The 17995-nt window shown below is 38.8% G+C and overlaps 1 long non-coding RNA gene across 1 annotated transcript; it reads left to right on the top strand.

Annotated features, from left to right (window-relative positions):
- Window positions 1-1978: 1978 nt before the first annotated feature.
- LOC121028788 (uncharacterized) lies at window positions 1979-8368 on the top strand. The gene is made up of 3 exons (XR_005789433.1): window positions 1979-2138; window positions 4273-4374; window positions 6050-8368. It is a non-coding gene; the product is annotated as an uncharacterized LOC121028788 (long non-coding RNA).
- The last annotated feature ends 9627 nt before the right edge of the window (window positions 8369-17995 follow it).

Raw genomic sequence — 17995 nt, 5'->3', positions numbered from 1 at the left:
ATGAACTTGGGTTAAGGTAGGTAAGCAAAATTCTAACGTCATTTTGTAGCAAATGCCTATGAAGAAACTGGAAAAAAAAAAAAAAAGTGCCACGGTGTATAGGCTAATAGTGATTTCGTGTTATTTGATGAGTGGTAAAACTTAAAGTATTCTTCTACTTTCTATATTTAAAAGACCATGCATTTTAGTGTATGCATGGATGTATATATTCATGTTTGTGTAAATATAGACAGTCTGACATTTTTATATAGGTACATACCTTTTTTTTAATGTTCCTTCTCTAGTGGAAGGTAAGAGAAGATTGTGTTAATTTAGTGGAGCAAGAACCTGCAGTGGTTTAAGGACCAACTTCATTTTTCACTGTGGTTGATCTGCTTCTCAATTGCAGCTCTAAGCCATTTTTTGTTAGCTTTTCTTTAAAATGAGATTTGCAGCTACAGTGGAGGAAATTCAAGTGAGATTATAGTTGATTATGAACTGGCTTCTCAATTTTGAGGAAAAAAACACATGAGAAGTATTTTAGAACAAAGTTTGATAAATTTATTTTTGAATTGTGACATCTGGACTATCAGGCAGTTGTGGGGTTTTTTTGTTTGTTTCCCCTTTTATACACATTCTACAGCAAAATATAATTTAAAATAAAAGAAAAAGTTAATTGTACTTAAAATATGTTCCTATGGGTACAGGATGTATAAAATACTATGAATAGGGGCACCTGGATGGCTCAATGAGTTAAGCAGCTGACTCTAGATTTTGGCTCAGGTCATGATTTCGTGATGATGAGACGGAGCCCCTCACTGGTCTCTGCACTGGGCCTGGAGTCTGCTTAAGATTCTCCTTCTCACTCTGCCCATCCCGCATATGCTCGCTGGTGCTCATGCTCTCTCTCTCTCTCAAAAATAAAATAAAATAGAGGCACCTGGGTGGCCAGTCACTTAAGCATCTGACTCTTGGTTTCAGCTCCAGTCCTGATCTCATGGTTCCTGAGTTCCAGCTCCACTTGAGATTTTCTCTCTCTCTCTCTCTCTCTCTCTCTCTGCCCCTCCCCTGCTCACTCTGTCTCTCAAAATAAATAAACCTCAATAAGTAAGTAAACAAATAAATAAATGAAATAAATTTAGTTACTATGCCACTTTACACTACTACTTTTTAAGTTGAAAATTACCAACAAGTCATGATGTTATAACATAGATGATTCAGCATTATGTATTCACCTGTTTCATAAATAGACTTTAGAATTCAGAACCTACTCCCTACTCTTTGGAAAATGGAGACATGTATGCACGTCCTACTTACATGATGTTTTGGTTGACAATGTCTGACTTTATTTATTTTTTTTTTAATTTTTTTTTCAACGTTTTTTATTTATTTTGGGACAGAGAGACAGAGCATGAACGGGGGAGGGGCAGAGAGAGAGGGAGACACAGAATCGGAAACAGGCTCCAGGCTCCGAGCCATCAGCCCAGAGCCTGACGCGGGGCTCGAACTCACGGACCGCGAGATGGTGACCTGGCTGAAGATGGACGCTTAACCGACTGCGCCACCTAGGCGCCCCGACAATGTCTGACTTTAAATCCCAGCAGCTCTGCCATCTTACATCTATTTGGGTTAGCGAGTCACTAGCTTTTTAGAATGTGGGGCTCCTCAACTGTAAAAATGGAGACAATAATATATACTACCTCTCTGGGCTCTTGTCATAGTTACATTAGAAAAAGAAGTGAATGCACTTTTGAACCAAGAAACATAGCAGTACAGTTGTGGCAGATTGTTACAATACTTGTCCTAGATGAATCACACCTCCCTGTGTCCACTGCCCTTTAAAGTGGGACTGCCATGCTTTCCATCAAGAGATACTGTTTCCTCACCCTTAGACTGGAGTTGAACCCCTATCTTATTTTTATCAAGAGAATGTAGTGGGAGAGGCATGTAACTTGCTAGGCTAGCCTTCCTATATAGCCCTCTTCATGCTCAGAGACCACCATAATCTAAAGAAGCTCAGGAGGTGAGACTCCATGAAGAGAGGAGCCCAGCTGCCCCAGTCTCCAGCGATCCCAGCTGAGGCCTTGATGAGTCCCGCTGGAGAACCCTCCCTGCCTCAGAGAGCCTATCTGCTGGCTACAGTCACATCACTGACCCAGGTGAGACCAGGAGAACTGCCCAATCAGCCGAGAGAATCAGGAAATAGAATAATAGTTATTATAGTAATTATTGTCTGATTTTAAGTCACTAACTTTGGGGGGTTTTAGTCATTTAACTGAGATTCCAGTTTTTACACATTATGATTATGCATAATCTTTCAAAATTCCCTTTTCATTCTTTTGCTTCTAGTGACTATTTTCCCATTTACTGTCCAGATGGACTTGAGTTATTTGTTCAAAATTTCCAAATACCACCCTTCTAAACTATAAATGGGAAAGAGCCCAATTATGCTGAATACTTACGTACTTGTTTCGTGAAAGGCTCAAACAAGAAAATATATGGGAAGATCATTTTTCAACTATGTAATGCTATCCAAATATAAAGTTATATAAAAAGATGAAAAATTTATGCATGAGAATGTTTCTGAGAAAGACCAATGTATTTATTTGAGAAACTTCTGGGAGAGGAGGCATTCTTAAGGTCCTACTCAAGATGGTGGCTAGATTAACAATTTACAGATCCTTGGGATTAGAGGTTCAAAAATATTTTTAAGATTTTTTAAAAAATATGATACAAAAAGTATACATTATATAACAGTGACTTTAATATCTATCTAGTAAAACCTGTTAATATTCACATTATCCTTCAAAGGAGTCAGAATCACATCAGCTAGAGGATACTCAGTTTTACCTAGCCTGGTGATGACTGGAGCTCAGACATCTTGAGAAGTTAGGGCTTTATCTGAATTGCTTTGTATTTCAGAATAAAGAGAGCAACTTGAATTGGTTGAGTAGCATGGGTTTGAAGTCAAAAGTAGAGAAATGTATAAGGGATGAAAGGAACCTGATGCCACGTACTTTGTGGAAACGGGAATTAGAAATGTCCTCACTGCTACCCTCTAGTGGTGATGTGGCATAGGGGCCTTTGCAGGACTGACCTGTCTCTGAGGATTCTAGGTGGTTCCTGTAGATTGTGCAATGGAAAGCCCAGCTCCGGCTCCCTCATGCAAATTCCAGGATAATTTACATTACTAAGGAATTTACGCATTATGGATTCTTTGAGGGAGGAGAGAGGTGAGGAGTGGCACAGAAAGAGAAGCAGAGATTTATATACGACTTGATATACATTAAAAATATAGGCAAGGTACATACGATGTATATGCACGGGAGCTGGAAGACAAGGATTTTTAACATCTGTGGTTCAGTCATTATTATCATATGGGCTGAAGTGTAAAGTCTGTAATGGCTTTCAGAGAGTCCCATAATTTTCCCATATGCTAATTCCAAGCTCATGGGATAAATCTTTAGAAAGTTTTGCTCTTGTCTGTCTGCAAGCAAAGCAAGAATAGATGAATTTCAATAGGGATATCTCAAGTGTAATTGGAAAAATTCACAAGTTACTCTTTCAATAATAAGTCAAAACCCTGAGAGAATATTATGTTTATCTATAGGTATTTTGAAAAGGATCAATAGTTGGCCCTCATCTCAGACAAATTATATCACAATCTTGATGGAAGGGAGTGGCATTTGTATTTTTAAAGCTCCCCAGATGATTGTATTATAGAGCTTGGGGTGAGAAGTACTACTTTGAAAGGATAGAAGATTTTAGTGTCAGCATTACAAGACTGAAGACAAGAAAGAGGCACTTGGGAATCCACATAGACTTTTCTTTGAAGCTGAAGCCAAAGACATCAGCAACCTAGTTGCCATCATCAGAAATTATTTTTTTCAGAAAAAAGCAAAAGTCACAGATTTACTCTTCAAAAATGGTAGCCTATCTGCATTTGGACTATGGTATGCAATTCTGGTCACTGCATTTTGAAAAACGTGGAATAGATTTAGAGAAGCACAGCAAATCAAAGAAAAGAAGACATAAAATCACTCTAATCAAGAAGACTGAAGGGGTGAATCTAGAAGAATAAGAGCCTCCTACTGAAGAACGCGAATTCAGGACATGTTTACCCAAATGTGCTAAACTAAAACCAAGGGGATTTTAGGACACATGGAAAAGACATGATTAAGAAAAAAATAGTAACAGGATATAGTACATGTGTGGATGGATTTATATATCATATTAGAATGGATAATCCTAATTCTTCACTAACATCACTTTTCTCCTCTTTGGGACAAGTAGCTACACACAGTTGCCAGCTTCTCTTGCAGTTCTATGTGGCCCTGTGATCCAGCTCCACCCAATAGAAGTATGCTACTTCCGGGACCAACCTAAGGAATTCTGGTATGTACACCTCCATGGGTGACAAAGATGGAGACTAGGGTTTATATGGATTGAAGATGGCAGAACCATTGGGTAGATTCCATTGGGAGAGTTTCCTCAATGACCACGTATGGAATTCTGCCTTTCCACCTAAGACCACCTTCCCTGGGACAGTTTGTGAGTGAGGGAGGAGGAAACATATATATTATTACAGAGATACTTCTATACAGGAGAAAGTAACACCAATAAAATACATTCCCTCCTTATCCTTTCCACATCAGTGATCCCGATTCCACTTTTCTTTTGAAATAGCAAGACACAAGACAGGTAAATCTGGGTGCTTCAGTGACCCTTGAAAATGCCATGCTCACTTTTTCTCCAGTTTCCTTTTTTCCTCAATCTGGCAAGATTGTCCTCTCACCCCGATCCATCTATGCATTTCCCCTGGCCAAACCCATTCACCATCAGAAGACCTTTTCCTATTGTGAAGCTGCTACTGTTCTCAATCATTATTTGAAAATCTTACTCATTTGGCATTTTTTTACATATAGTCTTCCTTTCTTTGGTGAACTGTTTCAGAACTGAGTTTTTCAAGTAATGCAACAATGTTTTTATTTCTCTTGCCATCCCATCAGTATCTAGTGCACAGAGTGAATGCCCAACCAACAGACATCAAATGCCTTACTTAATGAGATGTCTTCAGGTTAAAAATGTGAATAATGCAAAACAGACATTAGGTTATTTTGTGGGGGACTTCTATAAATGAGAAATAAGGGAAGGCCTTCATTGAGGTGAAGGAATCCTATAATACAATTTTTAACTCATAAATATTATATATTTAATGTATCACCAAGGCACTCTGTTAAGTATCTTATATATGTTTTGATCTCCATTAATCCTTCTGAAAGTTTTATTATGTAACTATTGTTTTGTCCATTTTATAAGTGAAAATATAGAGATTCAGGAAAGTTATTTCAATTTCTTAAGGTCTTTTAACCAGCAAATAACAAGAGAGAATTCAAACCTCACCCAACCTGAATCTTCTACTGACTGCTTTCCTCACTTAAACTATCTTCCATTTCTAATTGTAAAAGATAGTTCCTGCTAAAGAGCGCATAGACTCATGGGGTGGTATATCCTATGGCCACTGTCAGAACTTGGATAATACACTTAGTATACTGGAAGTACATATACTTTCTTTAACAAGCTAACCCAAAAGTATAATAAGTGGAAAATGGCATTTGGTCCTTTGTCCAAGAAATATTCCAGGCAGCCAAAGAGAATAAAAATAAATAAGGATATTGAAAAAATATATAATGAAAGCACTTCTCGTTATTCGGATTTTATAGTAGGATTTAATAATAAATTGTCTTTATCATTATCAATTTATCATGTTTTATTTGCAGTTAGGGCTAGATGCTTTGACTTCAAATCAGACGGCAAGAATTTTATGTTCACCATTTCAGGAGCCATTTGGGGAATGTTTAATTTTATTCCATCCAAGCTCTAGATTTGCCAGGTTAATTATTGATGAGTAAGCGGAGGATGGAAAGGATTTTATATAATCCTGCCTGAGGCTTCCCATGTCTTCCCCCATCCGACTTACAGCTCATATAAAAAGATAAGTGTCTGCTCTTGGCAGATGGTCCATAACCTGCCTATAATAATAATACTTCATGTTTTTCATTTATTGCAGGGATCTCAAACTTTTGAAAACCAACAGCCATACAACACTGCAACAATCATCATAGGTCTGTTTTACAAATGGTTAACCTGTAGAAGTGAATCAATGAGCCAGACTGCAGCATACTCTTGAGTCATTTACACCTGCCACCAGAGAAGTTTTATTTTTCACACATGTTATGCTCATCATCCATAAGACCAAAGACCTACCAACCACAGGTTCAAAATCTCAGCTCTGCAAAGAAAAAAGAGTAATTGTATCAATCTACTAAATGATACTCCAACGTAGATAACCATGGTCTTTTATGGATTTCTTTGCCATTCTTGACAGGAAGTGGTAGCTATTTTTAATCATACAAACTTAAAGACTAAAACAGAAGCTATTAGATTTTCCAAGGAGGAAAGCCCCCTTCTGAAGAGAACAATACAGTTTCTTTCTTGTCATCTTATGGGTTTCATTCCATTCTCAAATGCATCCTGAGGAAAGATGAACTGACAGGCACCAGAAGCAAGGTCATACCTTTTAGATCACCAATTTGCTTTAGGGGACCTAGAAGCCCATCTTGGAATCATCTCTCTTGCCCACCTGTGTGCCTGCCTTACCAGCCAGAGATGGTCTCCAGGCAGAGGCTTCCTTCATTCAGCAACCATCCTGAGCACCCACTATGTGTGCATGCTAGAAATACAGTGATATACAAAGGAGTCTCAGTTCGTGTTTGTGAAATGAGTGTATAGTGTAGTAGGGAGACACACAGTAGGTAATTACACATGTCTTACTATCAAAAATAGCAAGCTAGCTGATTTGGACAAGACTTCTTACTGAAAAGAACTAAGAAATTGGTCAAAATGCATTCAAAGGAATATTAGTGTGAATTAGAGCTGAAAATACAGTGAAGGAAGATGAGAACCTGCAAGTTGCTTCTGCACTGAGAGCATTTGCTGATTTGGAAAAAAATTCAACTCTCCTTCAAACAGCCTCAGTGAGCAAGGAGGACGGAAATAAAAACCCAGAGTCTGCAAACAGTGAAGGGTCTGACATGAGATCCTCCCCAAATAATAAGCTGGAACACGAAAGGGCTACAGGGCAAGGGTGAACTGGAAAGGTATCACTTCTTTCTTTAAATTGCCTAAGTTCTGCAGAAAACAGTCTCAAATTTCATCTCTCCAATATTAAAGTGGCCTCCAGGTAAAAGGCAAAAGCCAAAGGAAGTCTTATCTGGAGGAAGATACTTTCACCGTAGACCTCTATAAATTTCTGTTCTTTCAGGGAAAGAGGAAGACAATGCTTAGATTTATGGTTGTTTCAGGGGAGCTGGTGAAATGTAGCTCAAGACTTTTGGAATAGTTCAGGAGAAGAATGGGAGAAGAAACTAAAGCGAGTGAAATAAAACAACACTGAGTAGTAAGAAGAGCCCAAGTGATCCTTGAGCCAGAGATTGTAACATTGTCTATGATCCTTCTGGGCAATGTATGCTTCCCGGACCTTCGTCATCAGCACCATCTGAGAGATTATGGGAAATAGACTCTCAAGCCTGACCCCAGACCTACGGAATTGGAATCTGCATTTTAACAAAATCCCTAGGTGATTCGTATGCACATTAAAGTTTGAAATAATGAATGGGAATAATGAAACCTGATCTAGATCAGTGAGAATGGGAAAAGAGAATGACTGTTAGATATGTAGCTGCTGCCCATTACGATGTTAGAGGCCATGGGTTGGCTAACAGACTCTGTAGTTTCTAACTTAAGCACCAGAAAGATGATGCTTCAACAGGCTTTCAAACCCCACGGCATGCACAAAGCCATTAGGAAGGCAAATGGTATTACACAATTTTTTTTGTCCCACTTGTTGCTTTGGCTTAGAGAAAATGGACAGAGTTTCCATGTGATTTGAGTGGAAGTGTAATTGGAATTCAGTATCTTGAGTCTGGAACCACTAATTGTTCTGCTGAGCATAATATTGGACAAAGTATTTTCCAAGTATGATGAGCAAAACTAAATCCAAAAAAAAAAAAAATCAACTTTCCAGGAGATGGTTGGAGTCAGCCAGCCTCTGCTCCACTGTAACCATGTGGGATAAAAAAAAAGGCATGATGAAAAATGCAGGTATGTCAGAGGATGTGCAACAGGACTTGCCAGAGCAATACAGCACAGACGATCTTGCAACCTATGCGGAGATGGAGTTTGACAAGAAGTACATCCCATTCTGGCAGTGCACCATGAGGAGAACTGGAGAGAGTAAGTGATACACGAAACCAAATACTGTATCTGCTTCTACCTGGGACAAGTGGTCATTCACCTGTACAAACCTAGTAAAATGCTTGGACTGTGTCATGTTTGTTGTGATCAATCTAAAATAAGGACTGCAGCCTAAATTCCAAATACCAGAGAATGAAATCATCATCCTTGCTAAGAAAACACTTTGACCTCTGGACCTTTATTATGTTGCTTTGTAGAGGGCATTCTCTGTACTAGTTTGTTTTTTTTTCCCCCTCTCTCTCTTTCCTTTTTTTTTTTTCATACTAGTTTGTTATAGTTATAAAACAATTAGCAAAATAAGTAAACAAACAAAAAATCCCCCCCAGAAACAAAAAACCAAAGAAACAGTAATCTGAAAGATATATGCACGCCTGTGTTTATTGCATCATTATTTACAATAGCCAAGATATGGAAGCAAGCCAAGTGTCCATTAATAGATGAACGGATAGGGGCGCCTGGGTGGCGCAGTCCGTTAAGCGTCCGACTTCAGCCAGGTCACCCTCTCACGGTCCGTGAGTTCGAGCCCCGCGTCAGGCTCTGGGCTGATGGCTCGGAGCCTGGAGCCTGTTTCCGATTCTGTGTCTCCCTCTCTCTCTGCCCCTCCCCCGTTCATGCTCTGTCTCTGTCTGTCCCATAAAAAAAAAAAAAAAAAAAGTTGAAAAAAAATAGATGAACGGATAAAGAAGATGTAATGCGCGCGCACACACACACACACACACACACACACACACACACGCACACACACACACACTGGAATATTTCTCAGCCATAAAAAGAATGAGATCTTGCCATTTGCGACAACATGAATGGACCTAGAGGGTATTATGCTAAGTGAGATAAGGGAAGACAAATACCATAGGATTTTGCTTATATGTAGAATTTAAAAAAAAAATAAATGAGCAAAAAAAGAAACAAACAAAAACAATTTGGACTATTAAATACAGAGAACAAACTGATGGGTGCCCTGGAGAAGGTGGGGAGGGAGATGGGTAAAATAGAGGCAATTAACAAGTACAAGCTTCCAGTTATAAATTAAAAAATTAAGCACAGAGATGAAAAGTACAGGATAGGGAATCTAATTAATTTTTTTTTAATTTTTTTTTAACGTTTATTTATTTTTGAGACAGAGAGAGACACAGCATGAACGGGGGAGGGGCAGAGAGAGAGGGAGACACAGAATCGGAAGCAGGCTCCAGGCTCTGAGCCATCAGCCCAGAGCCCGACGCGGGGCTCGAACTCGCGGACCGCGAGATCGTGACCTGAGCTGAAGTCGGACACTTAACCGACTGAGCCACCCAGGCGCCCCGGGAATCTAATTAATTTTTAAAAATTAGCCATATTTTAAAAATTAGAGGCATTCCTGGGTAGCTCAGTCTATTTAGTTTCCAACTCTTGATTTTGGCTCAGGTCATGATCTCATGGCTCAGTTGGTGGGTTCAAGCCCCACTTGGGGCTCTGCACTGACAGTGCTCCTCCGGTAGTGACTAACATTACAAGCCAGTTACTGGAAGCTAAATGTAGCCCATATTCACATAGTAATCTGTACGTGCTATTCTTTTTTTAGTTGGAAGATCTTCTATTAAAAAATTTTAGATGTCATGCTTCCTTGGAAAATTGAAACTGACCGCCCTGAGCCCATTCATGCTAGGCAACAGTCGACTGGAGTAGCAGCTTTCTCCATTAGGTCTGCTCCCACCTGACTTCTTAGTTTACGTTCCCTGCCTCCTGTAGACATTTTGTGTTTGACCACGCCACAGTCTCCATTTCTCCACTAGAGGAGACACTATCTTTCTACCAATTAGAGATAACTAATGAGGGCTTATAAAATTTGAAACTGATTGTAGACCTATCAACAGAACTACATTTTTAAAAGATGGACAGTGAGATGTGCAGCATGTTAGAGGTTTCACCCACATTTTCTTCTTTGCATCTCCACTGATTCCTTTGAGCTCATTGGTTTGTGTGCCTGAATAATAAGTAGTGACAGGTTGAAGTTTTTCTGTATCTTTGTCAGAGTTGCAATTAATAATCATGTAAGTAGAATAATAGTGATGACATTATGGGGGGTGTAAAAAACCTTCTTTAGTCATTACCTCCCAAAATAATTTCTAATAAACGTCATACGTGAACTCACTTATTTCTAAAAATCTGTTTGAGGTCAAGAGTTAACGTTGGCTTTTTTTTTTTTTTTTTTAATGATCCCTTGTCTGGAGTTTCTAAGTTCTCCAGAACTTACTACCCACTTTTAGAAGTAGCAATATTTTAAAACCCCTTATAGATAATGTGATAGATTAACATGCCATAGATCTGACCATAAATTCAATAACAAAATAAAATTCTATTTAACCTTTAGGGCCTACAATCTATTTTTTAACTTTTCAGAAAAAAATCTGGCCCAAGCCAGAAATATAGGCCACTTGAGACACCTTCCTTTCCTGAAGATTGTTAAATTATACACTGTACAATTTCTAGCACAAATATCCTTTCCTAACTTATGTTCCCCTTGATCCTTAAGTGAACTTTTTTCCATTCTAAGATGTGTCTTATATTACCTCTTAATAGATGCTTAGGCATCGCCAGGTCTTGTGTTCTCACCCCTGTCCCAGTCTATCCAAATCCTACCCAGGCTTCATGGGCCTTCTCAAATGCATAGCATTCATGAAATCATCCCTGCTTATTCTATTACTTTCTATACATTTGGTATATGTCATGCACCAGATTGAAATAGTATTCCTCTTGTTTTTTTTTTTTTTTAACATTTATTTATTTTTGAGAGAGAGAGAAAGACAGAGCGCAAGCACAGGAGTGGCAGAGAGAGAGGGAGACACAGAAGCCGAAGTAGGCTCCAGGATCTGAGCTGTCAGCACAGAGCCTGACATGGGGCTCCAAGTCACAGACCATGAGATCATGACGTGAGCCGAAGTTGGACCCTTAGCTTAAGTGACTGTGCCACCCAGGCACCCCACCTCTTGTTAAGTTTTAACCCCTTTGCAATGTGTTGCATCCTGTGTGGACTGTACCCTATATTTTTTTTCCACAACATTGCTTTCTATAAGAAAGAATCTATAAATACCCACTGACAGCCAAGTTCTGAGATTTAGCTTAAAGCAAAGATCCTATATCATCAATTTTCTCTCCATAAAGAATCTTTCCCATCAGCACACAAACATACTTCCATTCCTAGAATTTTTTTTTTAATAAATTCTCTCTTGACCTTATTTCTCTCTCTAGCTATAACCCATTTCTGTGTTCCCCTCTATAGCTGAACTGATGATCTCCCCCAGTGTTTTTGAATTTAAATGTTCAGCCTATATAATATCTAATAGTTATATCAAATTTAGCATATTCAAAATCAATACTTATTTCTACCCTGACCCAAAACACGACTCATGTTGTGTGCCACAATTCGTTTAACAGTAACTTTACCCCTTCAGTTGGTAAAGTCAGATTTCTTTGGATCATTTTTGACTCTTATCTTTCTCTTGTACCTAATGCCAATCCAGTGGCATATTCTAGTGTCTTCAACTTCAAAATTGATCTGAAATCCAAACACCTCTCACTTCCCACACTGAGTATGATTACTCACGCATCTCCTGCTTGGATTATTGCCATAGCCTTCTCTCTGTTCTGGTAGTTTCCACCCTTGCCTCACTTTTTTTGCTACACAGGAAGTGACCAGAATGCTGCTATCAGATCATGTCACTTGTCTGCCTCATAGTCATCCAGTGACTTCCCAACTTAATTAAAGAAAAAGGCAGAGATTTGCCAGGGCCTAGAAAGTCCTACATGATATTATACCAACCCTTTTTACCTCCTAGTACTCTCCCCTTTATTCATATCCTTCCAGCCACATTGGCCAACTTGTTTTTCAAACATACCAGCCATACTTATGCTTCAGGTCCTTTATACTCACCATTCCCTCTTCCTGGTACATTCTGCCTTCCTCTGTCCACAGAGCTTTAAATATTTGCTCTCTAGTCCTTTGTCCCAAGGTCATCTTTTCCTTGAGATCTTACACAGTCTCTTAAAAATGGCAATCTGTGTGGCACCTGGGTGGCTCAGTCATTTCAATGTCCAACTGGTGATTTCTGCTTAGGCCATGATCTCACAATCAAGAAATCAAGCCCCACATTGGGCTCAGTGCAGAGTGTGGAGGCTGCTTGGGATTCCCTCTCTCTCTGCCCTTCCCCCACTCATTCTACCCCTTCTCTCTCCCTGAAAATAAGTAAACTTTAACAAAATTTTAAAAATAAAATAAAATTTTTTACCCACCTCACCACTCCTTATTATCCTCCATTACTTAATTTTCCCCATATCACTTATTCATATCTGACGATGCTGCATACTGCTTATTTATTTTGTCATCCCAAAAAGAATGTGTACTGCATCAGAGCAAATGGAGGCTCTTTGCTGTTTGCTGATTTATTCCTAAAGTCCAGAACAGTGACTGGCACGTAGAAGTTATTTAGTAAATATTTTATGAATGTGGGGACAGTTGAGTGCATGGATAAAAGATTAATATTATCTATTGCAAAACTAAATTACAGTTGAAATACAGTTTTAATACATTCCTTCTGATAAATTCAGAGGGAAATCCCCATGTTATCTTTGGATAGTACAAACCATGTTTTTGGACTCAGGTGCCACATCCACATTGACATTAACTTTTTATAATGTTTTCTTAACCCCTCACTGTTGCCTTGAGCTTTACCCTCACCTCTCTGATAGACAAAGCATAATAACGTTTCTTAGGTATTATACATTCAATGTACCCGAAATCTCATTGTATGCCCTCAAACCTACTCATTGTGTTTTATGCTGTCTCAGAAATTGACAACAGCTCTTGCCCAAACCAGATACGTTGCAGTTTTCCTAAAATCCTCCTCCATCAGGTCTAAGCACGTCTCAGCACGCCAACAATAAGCAATGCAGGGATTGCTTATCTTCCCAAGAAATTATGGTGAGATAACTTTTGAGAAAGAAATTTGTTTTGCTTTGTTTTCGGTTTTCCTCTGCTTATCGATACTAAGCAGTAGAGTAGACCCATAAGTACTTTCTTGCCCCAGGAATTTTTTCAACCTTCCAAGTAGAAGCTGAATACATCCTAGGGACAGAAGAAGTGAAAGAGTATGGGAGAAAGAGACAGAAAACTAAGACATTAAAACACATCATTAGTTGTACGAGGTACATGGTGCTCCCAGGAGGCTCTGTCTTAGGCACAAGAGCATTCAGACCTTCCAAAGAGCCACATTCCTCAGTGAAGACTTGGGAACTATAAAGTCCCCAGACTCAAAGGAAGGCTGTATGCAGGCTAGGACAATGTCACTCAATGACACCGAGAGGACCAATGACCAGTGGCCTCCCTTCTTGCTGCAGATCTTGAATGTTAGCAACCACATGGAGCTCTGAATCCCAACAATGACTGAGATTGAACGTCCCACCAGCAGAACAGAGGCTCTATCTGTGTTAGATTCATACAAAGGAAATAAATACCAATGGTATTTTAGCGCTTATAGATTGAAATTTGTGTTACTTGATCATTTGTGCCCTCTCTCTCTCTCTCTCTCTCTCCCACCTTAAGGACTTCTCTGAACAATCAAAGAATTAAAAAAAAAAAAAAGAGGTGTGAAAATCCAACAGCTGCAACCTGTACCCAAGAGAGAACACAGTCTCCCTTTTCATCTCTCATTTCTCTTTTTACCAAATAAAATTCAAGAAGCAGAGTTGTCCACTGACACAAAACAGAGTCTGCACAAAACAGTTCAACTCATTTAGGGTCACAATATGCTCAAGTACCTAAAATCTCAGAAAGGCATGAAGGAGAAACACAAGGAGCTGGCATTGTTGCACAGGTGACTGGTCAGGGGACGGAATGATGAGCTTGAGCAATGAGTCTTGATTTAAGCATATTAATGCATGCATTTTGCCTAAGAGGCATTTTTAACACGGCCTAAATCAGAAAATTGTAACTACTTTTATTACTCAGAATTATGAGAAGCAAATATTCTCTACCCTTACCCCTCCCTGCCTCTCCGCTCTGTGGATAAAGTGGAAAAAGCAGACATTGTAGAGAACGGACAAGCTGGGAGTTCGGGAATAACAACCACACAAACAATATTTAATCAAGATCCCAATGGTTACCATACACACTTATCTCTAAAGCACTCTCAGTCTTTCTCAGCAAGGTACACATTGTTTGAGAAGGTCTTTTTATATTAAATAATCTACTTTTCAAATTTTCTAATTTCTTTCTCAAAATGGAATGGTTCTACTAATTTTAAGTTATAAACAGAGTTACATGTTTATTAATAGTATTTAGATTTTTTTAAATCTTAAACTTTGAAAAGCAGACATATCTTCCTTTTTTAGGCTTCCTGATGGTGCTGACTTTGCATGACTAGGAACAAATATAGGACCACGGATGGAGTAGGATGGTAAAAGGGGTTATCTGTGTCTTGTCAAGAGTGCTGGTCAGTTATTTTGCAGACTCTTCTAATTTTAATTTGACATTTTCTCATGATTAGATTTGGGCTATAGTTTTTTTGGCAATAACAGACAGAATGATGTGCCTTTCTTAATGTCCTTTCGTATTGAGATTCAGACTGTATAGAACATTCCCAACAAATGTCGTCTCATTTTAGTGGCTAAAAGACTTTTCTTGGTTTTCTTGCTTCACTAGGCTGTGTCTCACTTTCTTCCTCTGTGAAATTTAGATACCAATTACGTCTTCCTCATACAGCTGTTGTGATGATTAGAGAAGGTTATATTTATAAAATATGTAAGAGTATACAGCACATGGTAAACTTTCAATAAATAGCAGCCATAATTAATATTCACTAATAAAATACAAATAGTTAACATGTATTATGAATTTCCTGTGCTTTCATTATTTGATGTATTTAAAATTTTTTTTAATGTTTATTTATTTTTGAGAGAGAGAGAGAGAGAGAGAGAGAGAGCATGAGTGGGGGAGGAGCAGAGAGCGAAGAATCCGAAGCAGGCTCTAGGCTCTGAGCCATCAGCACAGAGGCTGACACAAGGCTCGAACTCATTATTTAATGTATTTAAACCACTGAATGACTCCATCAAATAGAAATACACTATTAGATGAGAACCTGGGTGACTCAGTCAACTTTGGCTCAGGTCATGATCTCGTAGTTCAGAGTTCAAGCCCCACATCCAGCTCACTGCTGTCAGAACAGAGCCTGCATCGGGTCCTCTGTTCCTCTCTCTCTTCCCCTCCTCCCACTTTTGGTCTCTCAAAAATAAATAAAACATTAAAAAAAAAATTGACCAGTAGAGTACTATAGTAATGATGCAGTCAAGGTCTACCAATGGATGCTTACATTGGTGGGTGAAGTTTGAGAACAGGGTATTTGCTCACTATATGCTCAATATATCTCTCTCAAGAAATTTATTAATTACAAAGCAGAAAGCAAGTCATTTTACAACGGAGAAGCCCAACAGATACTACTGTAATTAAATGATCAGTTACCATCACATATCAATATCATGTACTGCCTGAGATATGATGCAGGGAGAGGAATAATTATCTGTGGCCCTCCATGCAAAAGATATAACCTTGGGGTGCCTAGGTGGCTCAGCTCGTTAAGTGTCTGTCAAGTCATGGTCTCACAGTTTGTGAAACTGAGCCCTACATCAGCCTCTGCATTGATAGTGTGAAGTCTACTTGGGATTCTCTTTCTCCCTCTCTCTCAGCCCCTCCCTAACTTGCATGCTTTCAATCTCTTTCTCTCTCTCTCTCTGTCTCTCAAAACAAATTTTAAAAAAAGATGCATTTGATTTCAAAAGAAATAACCTCAATCTAACTCTGAGATTACAACAGATACAACCAAATTGACTGAAATTCTGTAAAATATCTGGCTAATGCTCTTCAAAAGGTCGTAAAAGATGAGAAAAGACTGAATAATTGTTACAGACTGGAAGAAATGAAGGAAACATTAAAACTAATGGTAGTGTGGGAACCCAGATGGATGATAGACCAAAAAATGGGCAATCATAGAAAAACTGGTGAAACTGGTGTAAAAAGCATAGTTTAATTTATAGTATTGTACCAATGTTAATTTCTTAGTTTTGATAAATTCAATCATTATGTAAGGTGTAAACATTAGAAGAAGTTGAGTAAAGAGCATACGAGAATTTTCTAAAACCCTGTAGCTTGCCTGTAAGATTAAAATTACTTCAAAATAAAAATGATTTTAAAAATCCAGTGGGTACTACCATTTACAGATAAGAAAATGAAGTAAAGTATGTTAGTGTCACATAGCTAGGAAGTCTAAGAAATGAAATTCAATCCAGTCTTTTGGACTACACAGTGTATACCTTTACACTAGTTTGTATTGCCCCCAGTAAAGTAGATAAACAGAAATACATAATGATAATTTGGGAAGTTTTAAAACCCACCCAGGAGCTAACCCAATGGTAAAAAATATGTTTTTTATACTTCCTTATTTTTAAAATTTTGTTAATGTTTACTTATTTCTGAGACATGAGTGGGGGAGGGGCAGAGAGAGAGGGAGGCACAGAATCCAAAGCAGGCTCCAGGCTCTGAGCTGTCAGCACAGAGCCCGACGTGGGGCTCGAACTCACCGCGAGATCATGACCTGAGCTAAAGTCAGATGCTCAACCGACTGAGCCACCCAGGTGCCCCCATACTTCATTATTTTTTCTCATTATATTAGTAATGCATGTTAGTGTAAGAGATGTTGGTTCAAGGACACCTGCCTATGTAAATTTCTACTAAGGATCTCTACTGTCTACTCCTTTTTTGTTTTTCCTCTTAACCCTTATCTCTCTCTCTCTCTCTCTCACACACACACACACACACACACACACACACACACACACACTTTTATTAATTTTGTTTCTCTACATCTCTATGTCTTAGAATATGAGCTCAATGAAGGCAAGGATTTTTGTCTATTTTATCCCCAGTTCCCAGAATATAGTAAGTGATTAATTTCCTAAATGAGTAAATAAATGAAGAAGCGTTTCCACCCTCATGGAGGTGCAAGGATTCAAATTTTATCTTTTTATTTTATTTTTTCATGTTTCTAGTTTTTATTTAAATTCTAGTTGCTTAACATATAGTAAGGATTCCAATTTTAAGTGGAATGCTCAGGGAAGATGACATTTATTTCTGAATGAGGCAAGGGAGCAAGCAAGCAGTGCATATAATTGGAGAAAGAGAGTCTGGTCCAGGGGAAACAGATTTAAAAATTCTGCATCAGCAGGCTGCCTTGCTTGTTCCAGAGCAAGGAGGAGGCCAATGCAGTTAGGGCACACACAGCAAGTGGGAGAATGCAGTGAGAAGTGCAGTGAGAATGACAGTGGGGGTCACAGACACACAGGAGCTGGTGGATCGTCTGCACTTTCCTCTGGGTGATATAGGCATCCAGTGAAGAGTTAGGAGCAAAGGAGTAACATTAATTGATTTCAATTTGTACAATATCACTCTGGCTGCTGTGTATAGATTCCCTGTGAGCAAAAATGGAAGCAGGGAGACCAATAGGAAACTACTCCAAAGGTCTAGGCAAAATATTAAAGTGGCATAGACTAGACTCTTCTGGAAGCTAAAGAGTTAAAAAGTGGTGCCTGTGGCATCTATATACAGTCTCTGGTGTATAGTCAGGGTTCAACAGCCTTGCCTGCAACATTCTCCCGGATAAAAACTCTGACT

The sequence above is a fragment of the Herpailurus yagouaroundi genome, unplaced genomic scaffold, assembly GCF_014898765.1.
Source record: "Herpailurus yagouaroundi ecotype Mexico unplaced genomic scaffold, PumYag 100, whole genome shotgun sequence".
Taxonomy (NCBI): Eukaryota; Metazoa; Chordata; class Mammalia; order Carnivora; family Felidae; genus Herpailurus; species Herpailurus yagouaroundi.
Note: the sequence above shows the minus strand (reverse complement) of the source record. Positions and strands in the feature narration are given on the sequence as shown.